General features: G+C 34.2%; 1 protein-coding gene across 5 annotated transcripts in view; it reads left to right on the top strand.

The window, feature by feature from the left end:
* Nucleotides 1-19,492, top strand: part of SORCS2 (sortilin related VPS10 domain containing receptor 2) — a 1,204,963-nt gene that overhangs the window by 804,329 nt on the left and 381,142 nt on the right. The window lies entirely within an intron of this gene.

Below are 19,492 nucleotides of genomic sequence, written 5' to 3' on the forward strand. Positions count from 1 at the left end.
TATTATTTCACATATGAGAAAATGGCATCACAATTGTAGAAAAGATGGAGAGGTGAAAAGTCAAGGATAGACAATAAATTGATTTATAACCAGTTTAATGGTTGGATATAAGAAGCAATCATTGATAAGTTAAAGTAAATATGTAAAGTAAGAATGAGTAAATATGAACAGGGGGAAGATGCTGGGAGGAGGAGAATCAGAGGTATCTGTCCTTCTTCTGTCCCTGTGCCATTTAACTTTTTTATCAATGAATTATCTAAAACTTTATCTGGTATGACCATAGAATTTGAGAGTGACACACAACTAGGAGTATTAGCTAGCATTATATATGACAGATGCAGAGTCTCAAATTACCTTAATAAGCTGCAATGTTGACAGAATTTAAAAAGAAGATTAAAAAAATTAATTAAGGCTTTTTATTTTTCCAAACATATGTGTGGACAATTCTTAAAATTAGCCCTTGCAAAACCTTGTGATCCAATTTTCTCACTCTTCCTCCATGCTCTCCCTTGGATGGCAAGTAGTCCAATATATGTTAAACATGTTAGAAATATATATTAAATCCAATATATAAATATTTATACAATTATTGTGCTGCACAAGAAAAATCAAATCAAACCAGTAAAAAAAAAGCAGCAGAATAAAATTCAAGCAAGCAACAATAAAAAGAGTGAAAATGCTATATTGTGAACCACATTCAGTTCTCACAGTTCTCTCTCTGGGTGTAGATGACTCTCTTCTTTGAACAATTGGAATTTGTTTGAATCATCTCATTATTGAAGAGAGCCATGTACATCAGAATTTATCAGTGTATAGTCTTCTTGTTGCCATACATAATGATCTCCTGGGTTTGCTCATTTCACTTAGCATCAGTCCATATAAGTCTCCAGGCTTCTCTGAAATCAGACCATTGATCATTTCTTACAAAACAATAATACTCCATAACATTCATATACCATAATTTATTCAGCCATTCTCCAATTGATGGACATCCACTCAGTTTTTTGCCACTACACAAAAAGCTGCTACAAACATTTTTGAACATGTGGGTTTCTTTCCCTCTTTTAAGATTTCTTTGGAATATAAGCCCAGTAGAAACACTGCTGAGTCAAAGGGTATTCACAATTTGATAACTTTTTGAACATAGTTCCAAATTACTCTTCAGAATGGTTGGATCCATTCACAGTTGCACCAACAATGCATCAGTGTCCCAGTTTTCCCTCCAACATTCATCATTACTTTTTCCTGTCATCTTAGCCAATCTGACAAGTGTGTAGTGGTATCTCACAGTTGTCTTAATTTGCATTTCTCTGATTAATAATGACTTGGAGCATCTTTTCACATGACTAGAAATAGTTTCAATTTCTTCATCTGAAATTGTTCATATCCTTTGACCATTTATCAAAGGATTGGAGAATGAATGGCTTGAACTATTATAAGTTTGAGTCAATTCTCTATATATTTTAGAAATGAGGTCTTTATCAGAATCTTTGAATGTAAAAATGTTTTCCCAGTTTATTGCTTCCCTTCTAATCTTGCCTACGTTAGATTTGTTTGTATAACAACTTTTTAACTTAATATAATAACAATTTTCTATTTTATGATCAATAATGATCTCTAGTTCTTTTTTGGCCACAAATTCCTTCCTCCTCCATAGATCTGAGAAGTAAACTATGCTATGTTCTTCTAATTTCTTTATAACATCACTCCTTATGTCTATATCATGTACCCATTTTGACCTTATCTTGGTAGACAATGTTAGGTGTGATTCAATGCCTAGTTTACTGATTTACTAATTTTACTAATTAGTAATTAAATTAGATTTACTAATCACTAGATTAGTGAATTCTTATCCCCAAAACTGGGGTCTTTGGGTTTGTCAAACACTAGAGTACCAAAGTCATTGACTATTTTGTCCCATGAACCTAATCTATTCTATTGACTGACTACTCTATTTCTTAGCCAGTACCAAATGGGTTTGATGACTGCTGCTTTATAATATACATTTAGATCTGGTGTAGCTACTCTACCTTCATTTCCTTTTTTCCCCATTAATTCCCTTGAAATTCTTGACCCTTTGTTCTTCCAGAAGAATTTTGTTTTTATTTTTTCTAGGTCAGTAAAATAGTTTCTTGGGAGTTTGATTGGCATAGCAATTAGATTAAATTAGTTTAGGTAGTAGTCATCTTTATTATATTTGCTTAACTTATCCAAGAGTACTTGATATTTTTCCAATTGATTAGAGCCGATTTTTATTTGTGTGAAAAAAGAAGAAATTTTAAAAAGATAAATACAACATCTTATGCTCGTGCTCAGAATATGAAGTTTACAAATCAAAATGTGGGAAGTGCAGCAAGACATCAATTTATAATTTTAAAAAATCTGTTGGTTTCTATGGATTATAGTTCAAGCTTAATATGAATTGTCATTCTGAAAGACATCCACAATAACTAAATGCAATATTAGGCTACATTAAGAGAATCATAGCAACAGGAGATGATCAGACCCCATTTGGGGCATTATGTGTAGTTTGAGGTAATATACTTTAAGAAGGTCATGGAGTGGGATTATCCAAAGGAGTATAATGAGAATGACAAGGAACAGAGAGAATTGCCATATTAATTCTAATGGAAAGAACTGAGCTTGTTTAGCCAAAAAGAGAAAACTAAGTGAAGATTTTCAAGATTTTAATGAATGTTAAGTAGAAGAGGCTTCAGACTAGTTTCCTGTTACACCCAAGGAATAAAATTAGGGGGAATAGGAAAAAGTTTCAAAGAGGAAAATGTTATGTCATGGTAAAAAAAAAAAGGGAGTAAGTGGAATAAGAGGAGGAAGAAATAAGGGGTGAGAAGAAGAGAAAGAGGAGGGAGAAGGAGAAAAAGAAGGAAGAGGAGGAGGAGTAGAAGAAGGAGTTGAAGAAGAAGAAAATGAGGATGAGGAGGAGATACAAGAACTGAGAAATAAGGCTTCCTAAGTCAGATTTGTCCAAAAGTTAAAGAGTTTGCTCTAGGAAGTAGTGTTTCCTTTTAATAAATTTCTAAAGGCAAAAGCTGAAGACCATATGTTGTGTTGTAGAAGGAATTCTTGCCCAAGTATAGGATGACATAAACTGCCTTCAAGAATTGGAAAAGAGTGAGATATAAAAGTGTCCTAAAGACCAATGCTCTGAGGTATTTTGTTTTTTAGCATCCAGCTTTTGCTTTAAGGCTGATTCTCCTTATTTACTATGTTCTATATTCTATACTCTCTTTGACAGTAAGTATTCCATTTTCTGAGGTCATTTTCACCTCATATCAAATGATTCTGTTATTCTAGGATAATGAGGCCTGAATCAAAAAGTAGTAAGCCAAAATTTAAAGGCTGAGGAACTTAGAGGTAAAATGCCAGTTGTAAAATAAGAAGACATTCATTTGAAGCATACATTTTAAGAGTTTAAAATCTAATAGCTGATTTCTAATTTCAATGTAAGAAGTTCATCAAATCATTGGATTATAGAACTTTAAAATGTAAAGCAATGTTTCAGATCATTTAGTCTTATTCTGGCATTTTACCAAAGAACCTAAAGTCCAGAAGGCTTTAGTGAATTTTATTGGACACATAGACACAGACACAGACACACAGACACACACACACACACACACACAATTATTGACAAACCTGAGACTAGAACCAGGTCTTCTTAGCATCTTCCTTAGTTTATTTGTCTTTATTCTTGTCTTTTTGGCAATAATGGCCTCAGTAGGAGCAGTGCATTGTGGAAATGCAGAGTCAAGTCTATTTTCAAACCTAGTTTGAGTAAGATTAAATCTTGGTAGGAGATTATGAAAATGGTTTGCTTTGAGAGATACTGAATCTTGGAAATATTCCCTTTTCATGGATTTCATTATACCCATCATGCTTTTATTTTATTTTATTTTATTGTTCTAAGAAAAGCTTAAAAGAGAGCATGACCATGACCCCTGTTTTCAAAGAATTTTAGGGCTCTTATAAGCAAGAGGTGTTAGAACTCAAAAAGATGAATGGCATTTCCAGGAGGCAAATTTCAGAAGCAACTTTCTAAAGCTTTCAAAAACTCAGTAAATTCTCTCGATAGACGATGAGCTTCTTTAGAAAAAATATTCTCAAATAAATGTTTGATAACCACTTGTTCAAGATGTTGTCTAAGGCAGAATTGTCCTGACTACAGAGCAAACCAGTTTAAAATGTAACTGGGAAATATTTAACAAAATAAATGAAGATACACTAAAACATAGATAATGTTAGTATGTGTTTTCCTAAGTCATCATTATATGTTATGGTCCCCATTTCTATTTGAGTTTGATACTACTGGTACAGGGTATTCTTTATGATCTATAGGATAGACTAGGTGATTGTTAAAGAGTGCTCACAGCTCTGAAACAATTTGACTCCCCAATTTTAAAATTCCTGTCATCTAAACACTGTCACATTCAAAAAAATAATAAATATGCATTCTAAGTAAGAATGATCATTGAAGTACATAGTCCAGTCCCAAAGGAAACATTTGAAGGCTCCCAGAGTTACTTCCCATAGTCACATGGAATCTTTATAGCACAACTAGTATTTGAATCTAGATGCTCAGACTATAAAGGCAGCCCTTTCCCCAATGTATAACATTGCTTTTGCTCAGAAGATTGATCCATTAATTCACTGTTTTAATTTCTTGGACTATTTTCCTTTGTGAAAAATGCATTTATAAAAACACTGGACACCAACCAAGAAGATAAACCATAAACAAGGCAGGTAAGGGTACCTGAAGATGAGCTTCATCTTTTTATTCTTATGCACTTGTGCCCACAGTTATATACTAATCAGTAGAAAGAATGAACATAGCTTCTTAAGAACCTTCTTTAGTCCAAGTACTTAGCTTACATCCTGGAAGAATCTGAATTTTTTGGTAGTGAATAGAGATTTGAGTCTATCTTTGTGATTAATGCTATATAAGCTATCATGTATGACACCAAATAGATATATATATATGATTCATGTTCTGTGATAGAATGATTTACTTTAGACAGAGAAAGCAAGATTCTGTAATATTCCTAAAATATTTGTCTGGCTGTATTAATTCCTTTGATCAAAATAACAACAAAAATTGCAATGGCTACTCATTCCTCCAGGATTAAAACCAAATTCCTTTATGGTGTTTAGAGCTCTTCACAATATGGCTTCTGTGTGGCTTTCCAGTCTCAGTATACCTCAATCCCTTTCATATACAATACAGTTCAACAAAACAGACCATTATTGCATCTCTGTGACTTGGTAAAGTTTATCTCCAGGACTGGGATGTACTCTTTTTACCTCTGCCTTTTAGGATTTTAAGTTTCCTTCAAAACACAACTTAGATTGTATCTGTTACTTGGGCGTTTCTTGAACCCACTCTCTAGCTTTTAGTGAATTCCCTCAAATAACCTTATGTTTGTGTTTATATACATGTGCATATATGTGTATATATATATACATACATATGTATATAATTATGTGTATATATTCATGTATATACATATATATAGTTGTATAATTATTTTGGTATCTTCACCAATATTTATATTGATTCTTTTTACAAATATAAGTTTCTTGAGGTCAAACATCTATTGCTTTTGTTTTACATCCCTAGGGCCTAGCATAGTATCTAGAATACTACAAACATTTAATACTTATTTTTCTCGATTAAATGATTGATATGACTTCTCCTATCCACTTCTATGCATTTATGAAGTTTGTCCTCTGTTGCAAGAATTTCCTTCACGTCTCTAGCAAATGAAATCTTTTCTTTCCTTCTAGACCAAGATAAAAATCAACTGAAATATTTAGTGATCCACCAAATCTAATTTTTTCTCATCAGATTTTCTTAAAGTATTCTAGGTCTCTGCTTTATATCCCCCACAAAGTATCTTAGGGAAAAAAAGAAACTTCCAGCTGAAAGAACCAGGTAAGACTTGATGGAGAAAATGGTGTGTAATATTGGTGTTGAAGGAGAGGAAGAATTTTGAGAGGAAGAGATGAAGTGCTGAAGACACAAAGAAGGGCAAAAGGCAGGCCCTACCCACAAGAAGCACTCAATCTGATATAGAATGTATTGAAGTACTCACTGATCCCTGAATGTGCCTAATCTCTGAGGCTAAAGAATAATGCTGTAAGAGAGGGCTAGAAAGATCACCTGTATCCACATTTAAAAGAACCTTTCAAATCAAGAAGAGTTTGAACTTTATTCAGCAGACAATGAGGAGTCATTGGAGGTATTTGTGACCAGATGATTGAAACTGTGCCTTAGAGAAAATCAGTCCAGAAACATTTGCAGGTTAGACTGGAAGAAGCATGCCTTACTAGAAAGGGCTTAGTATATTCCTGAGGGAGGTAATCAGAACCTGACAAATATACTATTCATTACACTTTAGACATGTGCTGAAAATGCATAGCACTTTAGCTATTGGAGGCAGATTATTGATTTATTTTGTTCACAGTCATTCATCTGGGAACTTATGACAAGCTGCTTTGTGGTGCAATCTTGATTTATGGAAGGACCCATACAGAATAGGATATATCCTATAACTCCTTTAGAGGCTGAAGGATGGGTCAAGTGTTCAGTCCCTACCGGCATATTGTGAAGGAGTATTTCTATGGATGTTGCCTGTCTTAATGCATGTGAAGAAAAACCAGATAGGAACTAATCACATCAGAGTCAAATTTGGAAGCCACAATTGTACAGAACTCACTTGGAATTGTGAAACAATTAGGTTATCTTTTTACATCATGAAAGTCTGCTGTAAAGTAGAAAAGACATGAGAGAAAAATGCTTCATCCTCCTTTGGCTATTGATTCTTTAAAAATACATAATGAGAACAGAATGAGTTCACTGATTATTTTGGCTACTTAAATACTTATTCCAGTATTGACAAAACTATACTTGTTAGAGTGTTGCTTTTTGTTACTTGTGTGAATTGAGTTTTCATTAACAACTTTCTCCTAGAAAATGTCTGACATTTACGTAGGCATCCCTCAATTACTGCCACTGAATTTGGTAGAATATCAGACACAAATAATTGCAGTTATAATAATCATGAAGAAAACCAACCATTTATCTTACATTTAACAAGACAGTCTTCACATTTCAGTAGAATAAAATCCTTCTCTCCCAGGTCCAGCTTGAGAGGACCTTTGGGGTTCAGGGAACCTTCTAGGTTTACCTGGAGAGTCCTAGTCCCTCCCCTGCCCCTTAAATTTTCTTGTGTATGTTGCTGAGATCTCTTCATTACCACCGTCATTATCATACTTTCTACTTTATATCATCCTTCTTTACACACATTATATCTATTTCTGATTCCTTCATATTCCCAATGATGGTAAACTTCTTGAGGGCAAGGGATATAACTTGTTTCATCTTTGTAAACTCAGTGCTAAAGACACAGCCCAATGTACTAGAGGCTGAGTGGAAAAGGGAAGATGGGAGTCTGGATCTATAATACCATAAGTTTAAAGAATTTCCACAATGGAAACTCCCTTGGAGAAAAGATTGGCCCCTTTTCTGTAACTTCTGATCATAAAGAGCTGCCTAAGGCACTGAGAAATAACTTACTTATAATCACACTGCTAGAGTTAAGATCTGAACCAAAGTTTTCCTGACTCCAAATTTTGTTCTTTATTAAGACCATTGTGCTATTTAGGTAAAGGATTTTACTTGACTTAGATTGCTGACTGCAGATCTTTTTCCATATATAAGGCAAGTATTGTGAGTATTGTTTTCCCATTCTACAGACGAGTACAATGGAAGCTGGATGGCCATACTTATATATACAGTAGGATTCTTGGTCAGGTACTAATTGGGCCAAAGAACCTATGAATTTGCCAAGGTTTTGACTGTTTGGTCTCCTGTCCTGTATCTTACTAACCAGTAAAATAATGTATCCTCCAAGTAAAACACTGTTTCCATTTTTTCTTTATAATTCTGTTGCCTGAGTGCCTGAAACACAGTAGGCATATAACAAAAGTTTGATAGTTGATTGATTCTCTGTTACTTCACTTAGTATAACATGTCTCAAAGATCTAGAATTTAGAGTATAAAGCGACTTTGAGCAATCTGAGAATACAATCCTCTAAAATGGCTTCTCTTATAGATAATATTGGAGCTGGGGTTCCCCTCTGAGTTTTCTTGGATTCTAGAAGTCACAACTTCCCTTTTGATTGCATCTGCTACATAGATATCCCAGTTCTCAATCTTAAGGAACTCAAACTGCCTTTCCTTTCCTATCTAGTTTTAATTTTTATGGCCCTGAAAATCTCCATCATTTCTCTTACTTTCTTCAGCTACTGAACATATGGGAAAAAACAAATGCTCTCAGAGGTGAAGGAAAACGATGATGGTCATTTGGCTAGTAATTGATGGAACCAAGACCATAAGCAGGTTTCCTGAATAGTCAGCATTCATGTAGCACTTAAAATTTTGTAAAGCACTTTGCAAATATTGGAGACAACTAGATGCCTAAATGGGGAAGTTATTGAGCTTGGGCTCTTCATGAGTTCAAATCTGATTTTAAAAAAAATTACTAGCTTTATGACCCTAGGCAAATCATTTATTCCTGTTTGCTTCAGTTTCATCATATGTAAAATAAGTTTAAATCTAACCTTGAAAACTTACTAGCTGTGTCACACTGGACAAATCACTTAGCCCTGTTTGTCTCAATTCTTCATATGTAAAATGAGTTGAAGAAATAATGGCAAACAATCTCAGTATCTTTGCCAAGAAATTCACAAATAGGATAAAAAAGAGCCACATATCTCCAAACAAATGAACAACAATAATGGCTCAATACATAGAGTGCTGGACATGCAGAAAGAGAGACTTGAATTCAAATCTGGTCTATTAACTATGTGATCCTAGCCAAGTCACTTAACGTCATTTGCCTTAATCACAGATGAAAGAAATGGCAAACCAGTTCAGTATCAATACCCATACATGGTATTGGTGGGCAGTGATCCACAGGATCACTGAGAGTCACATATTACTGAATGTCTGAAAAACAAGAAAAACAAATATTATCTTATTTTATCCTTGCAACAACATTGGGAAATAGATGCTCTTATAATCCCCATTGTTAGGCAGAGAGAGGTTAAGTGACTTATCTACATTGATCTAGCTTGTAAGTATTTGAGAAAGGATTTGAACTTTGATATTTCTAACTCCAAGTAGAGTACTCTCTCTACAATACCAAAATAGCATACCTATAAAGCCTCAGAGGCAGTATTTGTACTCTTCTAACTTGGGAGTTGGAAGAGTAATGATAATATTGACTCAAGGCACTGCATTTGTGTAAAATATATTTCCCTTATCTGGAAAACATGTGCTGCAAAATATTATTTATTAGCTGAGGAAATTTAGAGGTATTGCCTTAAGATGAGGAAATGTAAGTTATCATCATCTTCATCCTCATCACATTTATCAAGATCATTATTTTGGTTTCATTTTAAAGAATAAAGGCAAGTCCCCAGACTCAAGCCTATTTACATCATGCTGCTTCTGCTAGATAGTATAAGCATCTTAATAGACTCTGAGAGTTGGCAGAGACCTTGGAGATAAACTAGTTCAGTCTCCAGAAGCAGAGCTCTCCAATGTAGCATCTAAAGCTGAGCTAAATAGGGTTAAGTGATTTACCTAGAGTTATACAGTCAGTAAATATATGAGACCAGATTTGAACTCAGGAAAATGCATTTTTCTGACTCCTGATCTATCCTTCTATCTACTGTACCACCTAGCTGCTTTATATATTGCATGTATTTATACATAAATGCCTATACATGTGTAGAAAGGTAGGATTCACTACTGTCTCCAATTAATCACAGATGGTCTAGACATCTCAGCTTAATCACTCACTCAAATTCATGAACTAGTTATGAAAAAGTCTTTAATCACTTTGAAAAGATCAAAAGACTTCTGGGCCATTAGAGGAAAGACAGATGGCAATTCACTTGGGAAAAATCTTTTGGTTTGTTTGAGTAGATCAAGTCACAGCTCTTGGATACTGAATAAAAACAGAAACTTTGTTCAGATCCAGTCATTTGCATGCTGGTTAAGTCTCTTAGTTAAGGACTACTAAAAAAGAATTGCCTTGGAGATGGTAGGTTATTCCCCAATCCATTAACAAAGCAGTAACCTCATGAATTGTGAAAGGTCTGAAAATGTGGATTTTTCATATTATTAGTAGCAGTGTGCCTGAAGCAGTATGGGTAGAAGCAGATGATAGAATCTACACTGAGAGCTCAAAGACATACCAAGAATCCACCAAGGAAAGCCACCATTAGGTGAACATAAGAACAGTGAGCCTGGGCAACCAGCAGAGTTATACCTAAAAGGAACTTCATGCAGATGCCACAAAAGGAGAAAAGATTTTCTAATAAGTAGGGACTGTGAGTTCACCTTTTTTATTACATGTGTACTATTTTTTTAGCCTAATTTTCCTAAGGTTCTTGCATTTAGCAAGGTAGAATGAACCTATGACTTTTTGGGGAGGAGATGAGAGAAGCAAGATGTTTGTATAATAATTGCTTTTTATATTTCTGCTTGGTTAACAACATTTCTAAAAGTTAATTAAACCTGGCTGAGAGTCAGGCCAATAATCACTGGTAGGGGTTCATGACAAGAAAAAACTTATTTCTACAAGTTATCCTATAGAATCTTGAAAGGGGCTGATCCTCTGGGGACCCCAATACCTAGGAGTTAATGCAAGTTAGTCAAGTAAATCTTAAAGAGATATATTATTCATTTATATTCTATCTTTTGTATCCCCAGTGTTTAGCACAGTGCCTGGCACATAGTAGGCACTTAATAAATGGTGATCAGTTGTTTGATTTATTAGGAAAAGAGTTATAAACGAGAAATAGCGCAATGCCCATATTGCCTTCAGGAAGTTCATATTTTACTAGAAGGAGATACAATGCATAAACACAGACTAACATACAAGGTATGTGTGTGCAGATAGATAGATAGATAGATAGATAGATAGATAGATAGATAAATAGATAAAGATGGCAAAGGAGATAGACTACATTATTTAGGAAAAGCTTTAGTAAATAGAGAAGCTTTCAGGTTTAAGGTATAGGGAAATTTTCATGGAAGAAAGACATCTAAATTGAGCCTTGAAGGGAAAAAAAAGAGATTTACTTAAAGAGATCAGCAAGAATATATCAGGACATGGATGGGAAGATGGAAGGAAGGTAGGACATTCTCAGGGGGTAGCAGAGAGTGGGGGAATTATTTTAAGATCCCATTTGGTTCTTACATTATATATCTTCCTATTCTGACATTCCTTATATATACAAGTGTAAACCCTTCCTCCCTGCAAAATGTTAATGAGCCAACCTATAAAGAATATATATATATATATATATATATATATATATATAAGTTATTATGATTGATCACTTACCACTAATAGAATGATGCCCCCTCCTGAATACCCTTCACCCAATTACTGTTTTCTGGCAAAATGCTCATGAAACTTAAATATAATGTCAGAAAGTAGGAAACTATGTGAAGCTAGAAGGCTAAAATGTTTCCAACCTCCTGGGCTGTCGTAAATAATTATCCTAGTTAGTAATTCATTTTAAGCAGGAAGGTTAAGAGAAATTAAACACTATATTACACAATAGCATATAATTAATGTTTCATCTTTGATAGTAACCCAATTTTATACACACACACACACACACACACACACACACACACACACACATATGCAGAGAGATAGATAAACATATAAGTCATTCTTGGGGGCAGTATGGTTCAGAGTAAATGTTTAAATTGATAATTTCTAAAAATATCAAGATTCAGATTTATATGCAGGATAAAAGAGTAGGTTTGATATGATTTATATATATATATATATATATATATATATATATATATATAGTTTTATTTATTTGGTTTTTTTTAGAAAGAAGCTGAAAACAATCTTCTAGATCCACCCAATAACTTGTCTTGCTGTATCTGTTATTGTTTACCTTTGACTTCTTTGCTTTTGACTTCTGCTATTCCTTTTTGACTACTTTGCCTGGTCTTACTTGCAATCATTTGCATTTCTCTGTTTCCTTTAAGTTAGCTTGCGATTTCTTTCTTCTTTTGTCTAGTTTCTTGCATTTGGCATGTTCAAGGATCATAAGACTTAAAACCAAAAATAACTCAGAAGAATCCACATATATCCTTTTTTATATGGGATAAAATGGAGACTTTCAAAAGTGAAGGAGCTTTCCAGAGGTCAAAAGTAGATTCAATAACAGAGTCAGGATGTGAACTTGTTTTTTTCAATCTAAAGTGAATGATGATATCATTACATTATTTATAAGTCTCCTCCATTTACTTTTCCATCCACAGCTCAATTTGTTCTAACTTAATTTTTTAATTAATTTTTTATTTTTATTTTTCAAAACATAGGTGTGGACAATTCTTCAACATTAGCCCTTGCAAAACCTTGTGTTCCAATTTCCCCCCGCCCATCATACCCTCCCCTGGATGGCAAGTAGTTCAATACATGTTTAAAATGGTAGAAATATATGTTAAATCTAATATATGCATACATATTTATATAATTTTCATGCTGCACAAGAAAAATCCAATCAAACCAGTTTTTTTGAAGCTTTAAGATTCTTTTATTTTATTTTATTTTTATTAGTTTTTATTTTATAACATTTTCTTTGACAGTACATATGCATTTTTTTACAACATTATCCTTGTACTCTCTTCTGTTCCAAATTTTTCCCCTCCTTTCCTCCACCTCCTCCCCTAGATGGCAGGCATTCCCATACATATTAAATATCTTATAGTATATCCTAGGTACAATATATATGTGCAGAACCAAATTTTGTTGTTGTTGTCAAACCAGTTTTTTTTTTTAAAAGGAGAAGCAAAATAAAATGAAAGCAAACAACATTTGTTCTAACTTCTAACACATGTCTATCAAAGAAGTCCCAGCTTTCGAAGTTATCACACAGGACTCTTCAATTTATGAGTTGGGAAAAAAGAAAAGGGAAATACATGAGTTAATATTGAATGATGGAGTTCTTTGTATTTGTAGTAGAGTTGCTACAGTCCATACCTTAGTAGCCACAACTCTTGAAGAACCAGAATTTAAAATTCTTCCCACTTAAGTCTCCCATTTCAACTCATTTGACACTAGCAATCCAAATTTCGATAAAAAAAGTTATATTTATTTATGTTCCTTATCTCCCTTCTAGTTCCAACCAAAATAGGCTTTGTTAATTGATCTGTCATTTATACCCCTAAGGGCTCATTGGGAACTTTACAGCTACCCTGTAGCCAAACCTACCTATGTGTGCTAGATCCTACTCACTAAGAACAGGGACTTTTCTTGTTTTTCTTTTTGTATCACCACCAATTAGTACAGTGTTTGGCATAAAATAGCATGGTCTTTGTTGAGGTAAGGCAGTTCCTAGCAGAAGAAACCTCCTCTACAAACTCAGATTGACACCTTCTTGGTAATTTCTAATCTTAGAAACTTGCCTAGAGCTGAAGTGTCAAATACGGGTCCTGCAGGGATGCCTGACATAAAACCTACAACAGATTAAAATGTAAGTGGCAAATATTTAACAAAATAAACAGAAAGACGTACAATTAAAAAAATAGAAATAGATTTTAAAACTAAATCAATATGTAGCTGCAGGAAGCTTTATGTATGGATTAATAACCCCCATTTCTTTTGAGTTTGACACTATTTGTCCCCAGGGATGGAGCAGCTAGATAGAGCAGTAGAAAGCATGCAGACTAAAGTCAGGAAGACCTGAGTTCAAATGCAGCTTCACACACTTCCTAGATGTGTGATTCTGGGTAAGTCAATTAGTCCTGTTTGCCTCAATTTTTCACATCTGTCAAATGAGATGGAGAAAAAAATGGCAAATCACTTCAGTATCTTTACTAAAAATATCTAAAATGGGTCACAAGAAGAATGAATGATGACTACTAGTTGGCCTTGACAGACTTGCTTAACATCATACAACTGAGGCAGAACCCAGTTAAAGGCTAGCTTTCTATCCACTAGATTAAACAGCCTATGCATATTAAGAGGGAAAAAAGAAAACAGAGGAATAAATATTATTTTGCAGCTAGTTACATAATAGCATATAATTAAAATTCAATGCTTGAAATTAATACAGCAAGATCTCAAAGGTCATTTGAGTAATTCTGAAAAATAGAAAATCTCAACATAAAAATAAAATCTGGGTGCTGTAGAAACACAGATTAGCACACATTTTCAATTGTTAATTATCCAAAAGTCTTGAAATGAATGAAATAACAAACTATTTACAGAATATTACTTAAACAGGGAGGTGTGTTAGATGTATCAGGGGAAAATACAGAGTGCTAGATTTGGATTCAGAAATCTGAGTTCAGATCCTAGCTTTGTTATTTACTAATCTTTCACCCATTTATTTGTGCAAGGCATGGTAACAGATGTTTTGGATACAAAGACAAAATTTTAAAATAGTCTCTTTTCTCAAAGATTTAATGTTTTGCTAGGGGGAAGGGCAGGGTAGATACACCAGATAAAAATTATTAAGCAGTTAGAGAGGAATGGAGTACTGATATTTAGTAGAATCAGGAAGGCTTCCAATAAAGAAGTCAGAGAAGAAAAGAGACAAAGTGAAGAGAGAGTGTGCATCCCAAGTTCCGGGAGACATGCAAAAGAATGAAAGCAAAGAATGAAATGCAAGCTCAAAGAATATTAAGTAGACCAGTATGACTAGAACGTAGAGTGCATGTAGGGGTATAAGATAAGATTATCTTTTTAAAAGTATTCTGGAGATATGGAGCCAAGTTATAAAGGATTTTAAATGCAATTTATACTTGAGGTAATTGTAGGGAGGCACTGAACCGATTCATAGTGGATGATGGATGGATGATGAGCTAGCAAAAGAGATGGAAAAGAGAACTGTGAGAGAACAGTGTTATAAAAACAACAAAAGTATCCAAGAGAAGAGAAAATGATCAGATGCCGCAGAAATGTCATGAAGAATGAGGACTCAGAAAAATCCATTGGATTCTAAAGTGTGGTAATCATTTATAACCTTGGAGAGAATAATTTTACTCCAATGATGAAATTGGCAATGAGTAAGAGAAGAGGAATGGGAGATAATAGTTGTAGGTAGACTGTTTGACCTTCAGCAAATATAGGTTTCAGTTTATTCATTTATAAAATGAAAGGTTTGGAGTAGGTGAGGGATTCTTAACCTTTTTTGTGTGTCATAGATCATTCTGGCAGTTTTGTGAAGTCTATGAATCCATCTCAGAATTAACTTTTAAGTGCATTAAACAAAATATATAGGATTACAAAGGCAATTATGTTAAAATACAGTTTGCTACATACATATATAGATAGATATATAGATAGATTTATATACATATATATATGTGTGTATGTGTGTGTATGTATGTATGTATGTAATACACATCCCCACACACAATAATCCATTTCCCATTTCTTTCAGTTGTTCCATGACATTAATTCCCTCCTATATAATTTTTAAAGTCATGTTTTCCCAGACAGTTATCGTTAGTTCATATAGTAGTTGGAACAAGTAAGTCATTTATATTTGTAGTCAGAAGATATGGCTTAGAATCTCAGCTCTGATACCAGGTATAGTACTTGTGGCAAATAATTTCCTTTTGATCATTAGTTTGACCATCTAAAAATGAAGAGATTAGACTAGATGACCTTATATCTATTCATGCTTCAAATACCATGAAGCTATAAACTCCATTAAACCTAATTTTCTTTATCTTTTAATAATACTTACATTACCTACCTCTCATGGTTGTTGTGAGATAGCTGCTTTATAAATAATAAAGGAGCTATGGAAAAGGAGCCATTATTACTCATAGAAAGACTAAGTTATGTAGCCTGAGTATTAAAAAGTATTATCCCAAATGCAACCCAACATCCCACTTCAAATCAAAAGACATTCTAGATATAACTTCTTTCGCCATTCACATTGTTATGAATGTTTTATGATGCCTTGGATCTTTTCAAAGTATTTTAAAAGAGGTCATTTAATGAAAAGCTATTTCTCATAAAATCCTCCTGAGTTATGGAGACATGATTAAATCCATTTTATAGATAAAGAAACAGGCACAGAGAACTGGGACACTAATGCATTGATGGTGGAGTTGTGAAAGAATCCGGCCATTCTGGAGAGCAATCTGGAACTATGCCCAAAAAGTTATCAAACTGTGAATACCCTTTGATCCATCAGAGCTACTACTGGGCTTATATCCCAAGGAAATACTAAAGAGGGGAAAGGGACCTGTATGTGCCAAAATGTTTATAGCAGGTCTTTTCGTAGTGGCTGGAAACTGGAAGATGAATGCATGTCCATCAGTTGGAGAATGGTTGGATAAATTATGGTATATGAAGGTTATGGAATATTATTGCTCTATAAGAAATGGCCAGGAGGATTAGTACAGAGAAGCTTGGAGAGACTTGCACGAACTGATGCTGAGTGAAATGAACAGAACCAGAAGATCACTGTACACTTCAACAACAATATTGTATGAAGATATATTCTGATGGACGTGGCTCTCTTCAACATAAAGAAGATCCAACTCACTTCCAGCTGATCAATGATTGACAGAAACAACTACACCCAAAGAAGGAACCCTGGGAAATGAATGTAAAATATTAGCACTACTGTCTATCTACGCAGGTTACTTATACCTTCAGAATCCAATACTTAATGTGCAACAAGAAAATTGGATTTACACACATATATATATTATATCTAGGTTATACTGTAACACATGTAAAATGTATGAGATTGCCTATCATCTAGGGGAGGGAATAGAGGGAGGGAGGGGAAAATCTGGAAAAAAAAGAAACAGGCAGAGAGATATTAAGTATGCTGTCTCCTCCACTTGACAAAGTAGTTCTCCATTTTCAATATTCACTGAAAAAAAAACAAAAAAGGATACAAAGTGGAACTGTAGGTAAAATATCAAGTTTGGCTTCTAAGTCCTGAATTCTCATGCCAGCTCCACCATTTATTATCTGTATGTCTTTGGACTAGTTCTTTAATCTCTTTGGACCTCAATTTTCTCATTTGCCAAATAAAGCTTAGATTACTTATAAGTAAACTGTAAACTCTAAAATCAATAATCTTTGGCTTCTGCCCTTTTGTGCAGTCCTTCCCTGTGCTAGAACTACACTTCTGCATGGACTGAGCTTGGGGGAAGATTTGGGAAATTTAGAGGAAAGATGAAGGCATAGTCTCTACCTGAGATTTATAGTTTCAGAACTCCACTTGAACTGCAGAAAAATTAAGTGAATTAGCAAACAAATAAACAAACAAAAAAAGAACTTGGAAAGACAGTTTACACCAGTTTCTATTGATTCATTATATGCAGTAGCTCTCTGGCTAGAAGGAGTAGAAGTGATAAAAGGATACATTTAGGCAATATGAAAACAAGATATCAGTGCAGTTTTATTAAAAAAGGAGAGAGAAAAATAAGCAGCTTTGTTGTTAGGCTGGTCTTGAGGGAATTGAAGAGTGACTAGGAAGGCATAAGATCGGTTCCTATCCTTGATCTACCATTCATTAGCAGGTAATCATCTGTTTTAAGAATCCATAACCTCAAAGGTCTTTCCACTTCTCACTGTGATTGGATGATTCCTGGGAGTTCTATAGCCCTAGATTAGTTATTTAATATCTCTAACTTTTATTTTCCCCCTTTGTCAAATGGAGAGCATATTACTTGTCCCTCTTCCCTCAGCTATGTGTAAAACTCACATGAGATGTTGAATATAAAAAGCTCTGCACTCTTTTTTATTAATTTTTAAATTATAACTTTTTTTGACAGTGCATATGCATGAGTAATTTTTACAACATCATCCCTTGCACTCACTTCTATTCCAAATTTTCCCTCCACCCCCTCCCTTAGATGGGAGGCAGTCCCATACATGTTAAATGTGCTATAGTATATTCTAGATACAATATATGTGAGCAGAACTGAATTTCTTGTACACAGGAAGAAGATCAGGTACAGCTTGATTTTTTTTCATTAATTCCCTTGAAATTCTCCACCTTTTGTTCTTCCATATGAATTTTGTTGTTATTTTTTCTAGGTCATTAAAATAGTTTCTTGGGAGTCTGATTGGTATAACACTAAATAAATAGATTAGTTTAGGGAGTATTGTCATCTTTATTATATTCAGAAGGTAAAAATAACCCGGGAAGAAAAAGAAAAATACAAACAGTTTACATTCATTTCCCAGGGTTCCTTCTCTGGGTGTAGCTGATTCTGTCCATCATTGATCAATTGGAATTGGATTAGCTCTTCTTTATGTTGAAGATAGCCACTTCCATCAAAACACATCCTCATACAGTATTGTTGTTGAAGTGTATAATGATCTGCTGGTTCTTCTCATTTCACTCAGCATCAGTTCATGCAAGTCTCTCCAAGCCTCTCTGTATTCATCCTGCTGGTCATTTCTTACAGAACAATAATATTCCATAACATTCATATACCATAATTTACCCAACCATTCTCCAATTGATGGGCATCCGTTCATTTTTCAGTTTCTTCTTGCACGTACAGGTCCTTTTCCCTTCTTTAGTATTTCTTTGGGATATAAGCCCAGTAGTAACACTGCTGGATCAAAGGGTATGCACATTTTGATAACTTTTTGGGCATGATTCCAGATTGCTCTCCAGAATGGTTGGATTCTTTCACAACTCCACCAATAAGGTATCAGTGTCCCAGTTTTCCCACAGCCCCTCCAACATTCATTGTTATTTGTTCCTGTCATCTTAGCCAATCTGACAGGTGTGTAGTGGTATCTCAGAGTTGTCTTAATTTGCATTTCTCTGATCAGTAGTGATTTGGAACACTCATATGAGTGGAAATAGTTTCAATTTCATCATCTGAAAATTGTCTGTTCATATCCTTTGACCATTTATCAATTGGAGAATGGCTTGATTTCTTATAAATTAGAGTCAGTTCTCTGTATATTTTGGAAATGAGGCCTTTATCAGAACCTTTAACTGTAAAAATATTTTTCCAGTTTGTTACTTCCCTTCTAATCTTGTTTGCATTAGTATTGTTTGTACAGAAGCTTTTTAATTTGATGTAATCAAAATTTTCTATTTTGTGATCAATAATGATCTCTAGTTCTCTTTTGGTCATAAATTCCTTCCTCCTCCACAAATCTGAGAGGTAGACTATCCTCTGTTCCTCTAATTTATTTATGATCTCATTCTTTATGCCTAAATCATGGACCCATTTTGATATTATCTTGGTATATGGTGTTAAGTGTGGGTCCATGCCTAATTTCTGCCATACTAATTTCCAGTTTTCCCAGCAGTTTATGTCAACTAATGAATTCTTATCTCAAAAGTTGGGATCTTTTGGTTTGTCAAACACTAGATTGTTATAGTTGTTCACTATTTTGTCCTGTGAACCTAACCTATTCCACTG

The sequence above is a fragment of the Sminthopsis crassicaudata genome, chromosome 6 (genome assembly GCF_048593235.1).
Source record: "Sminthopsis crassicaudata isolate SCR6 chromosome 6, ASM4859323v1, whole genome shotgun sequence".
Lineage (NCBI taxonomy): Eukaryota > Metazoa > Chordata > Mammalia > Dasyuromorphia > Dasyuridae > Sminthopsis > Sminthopsis crassicaudata.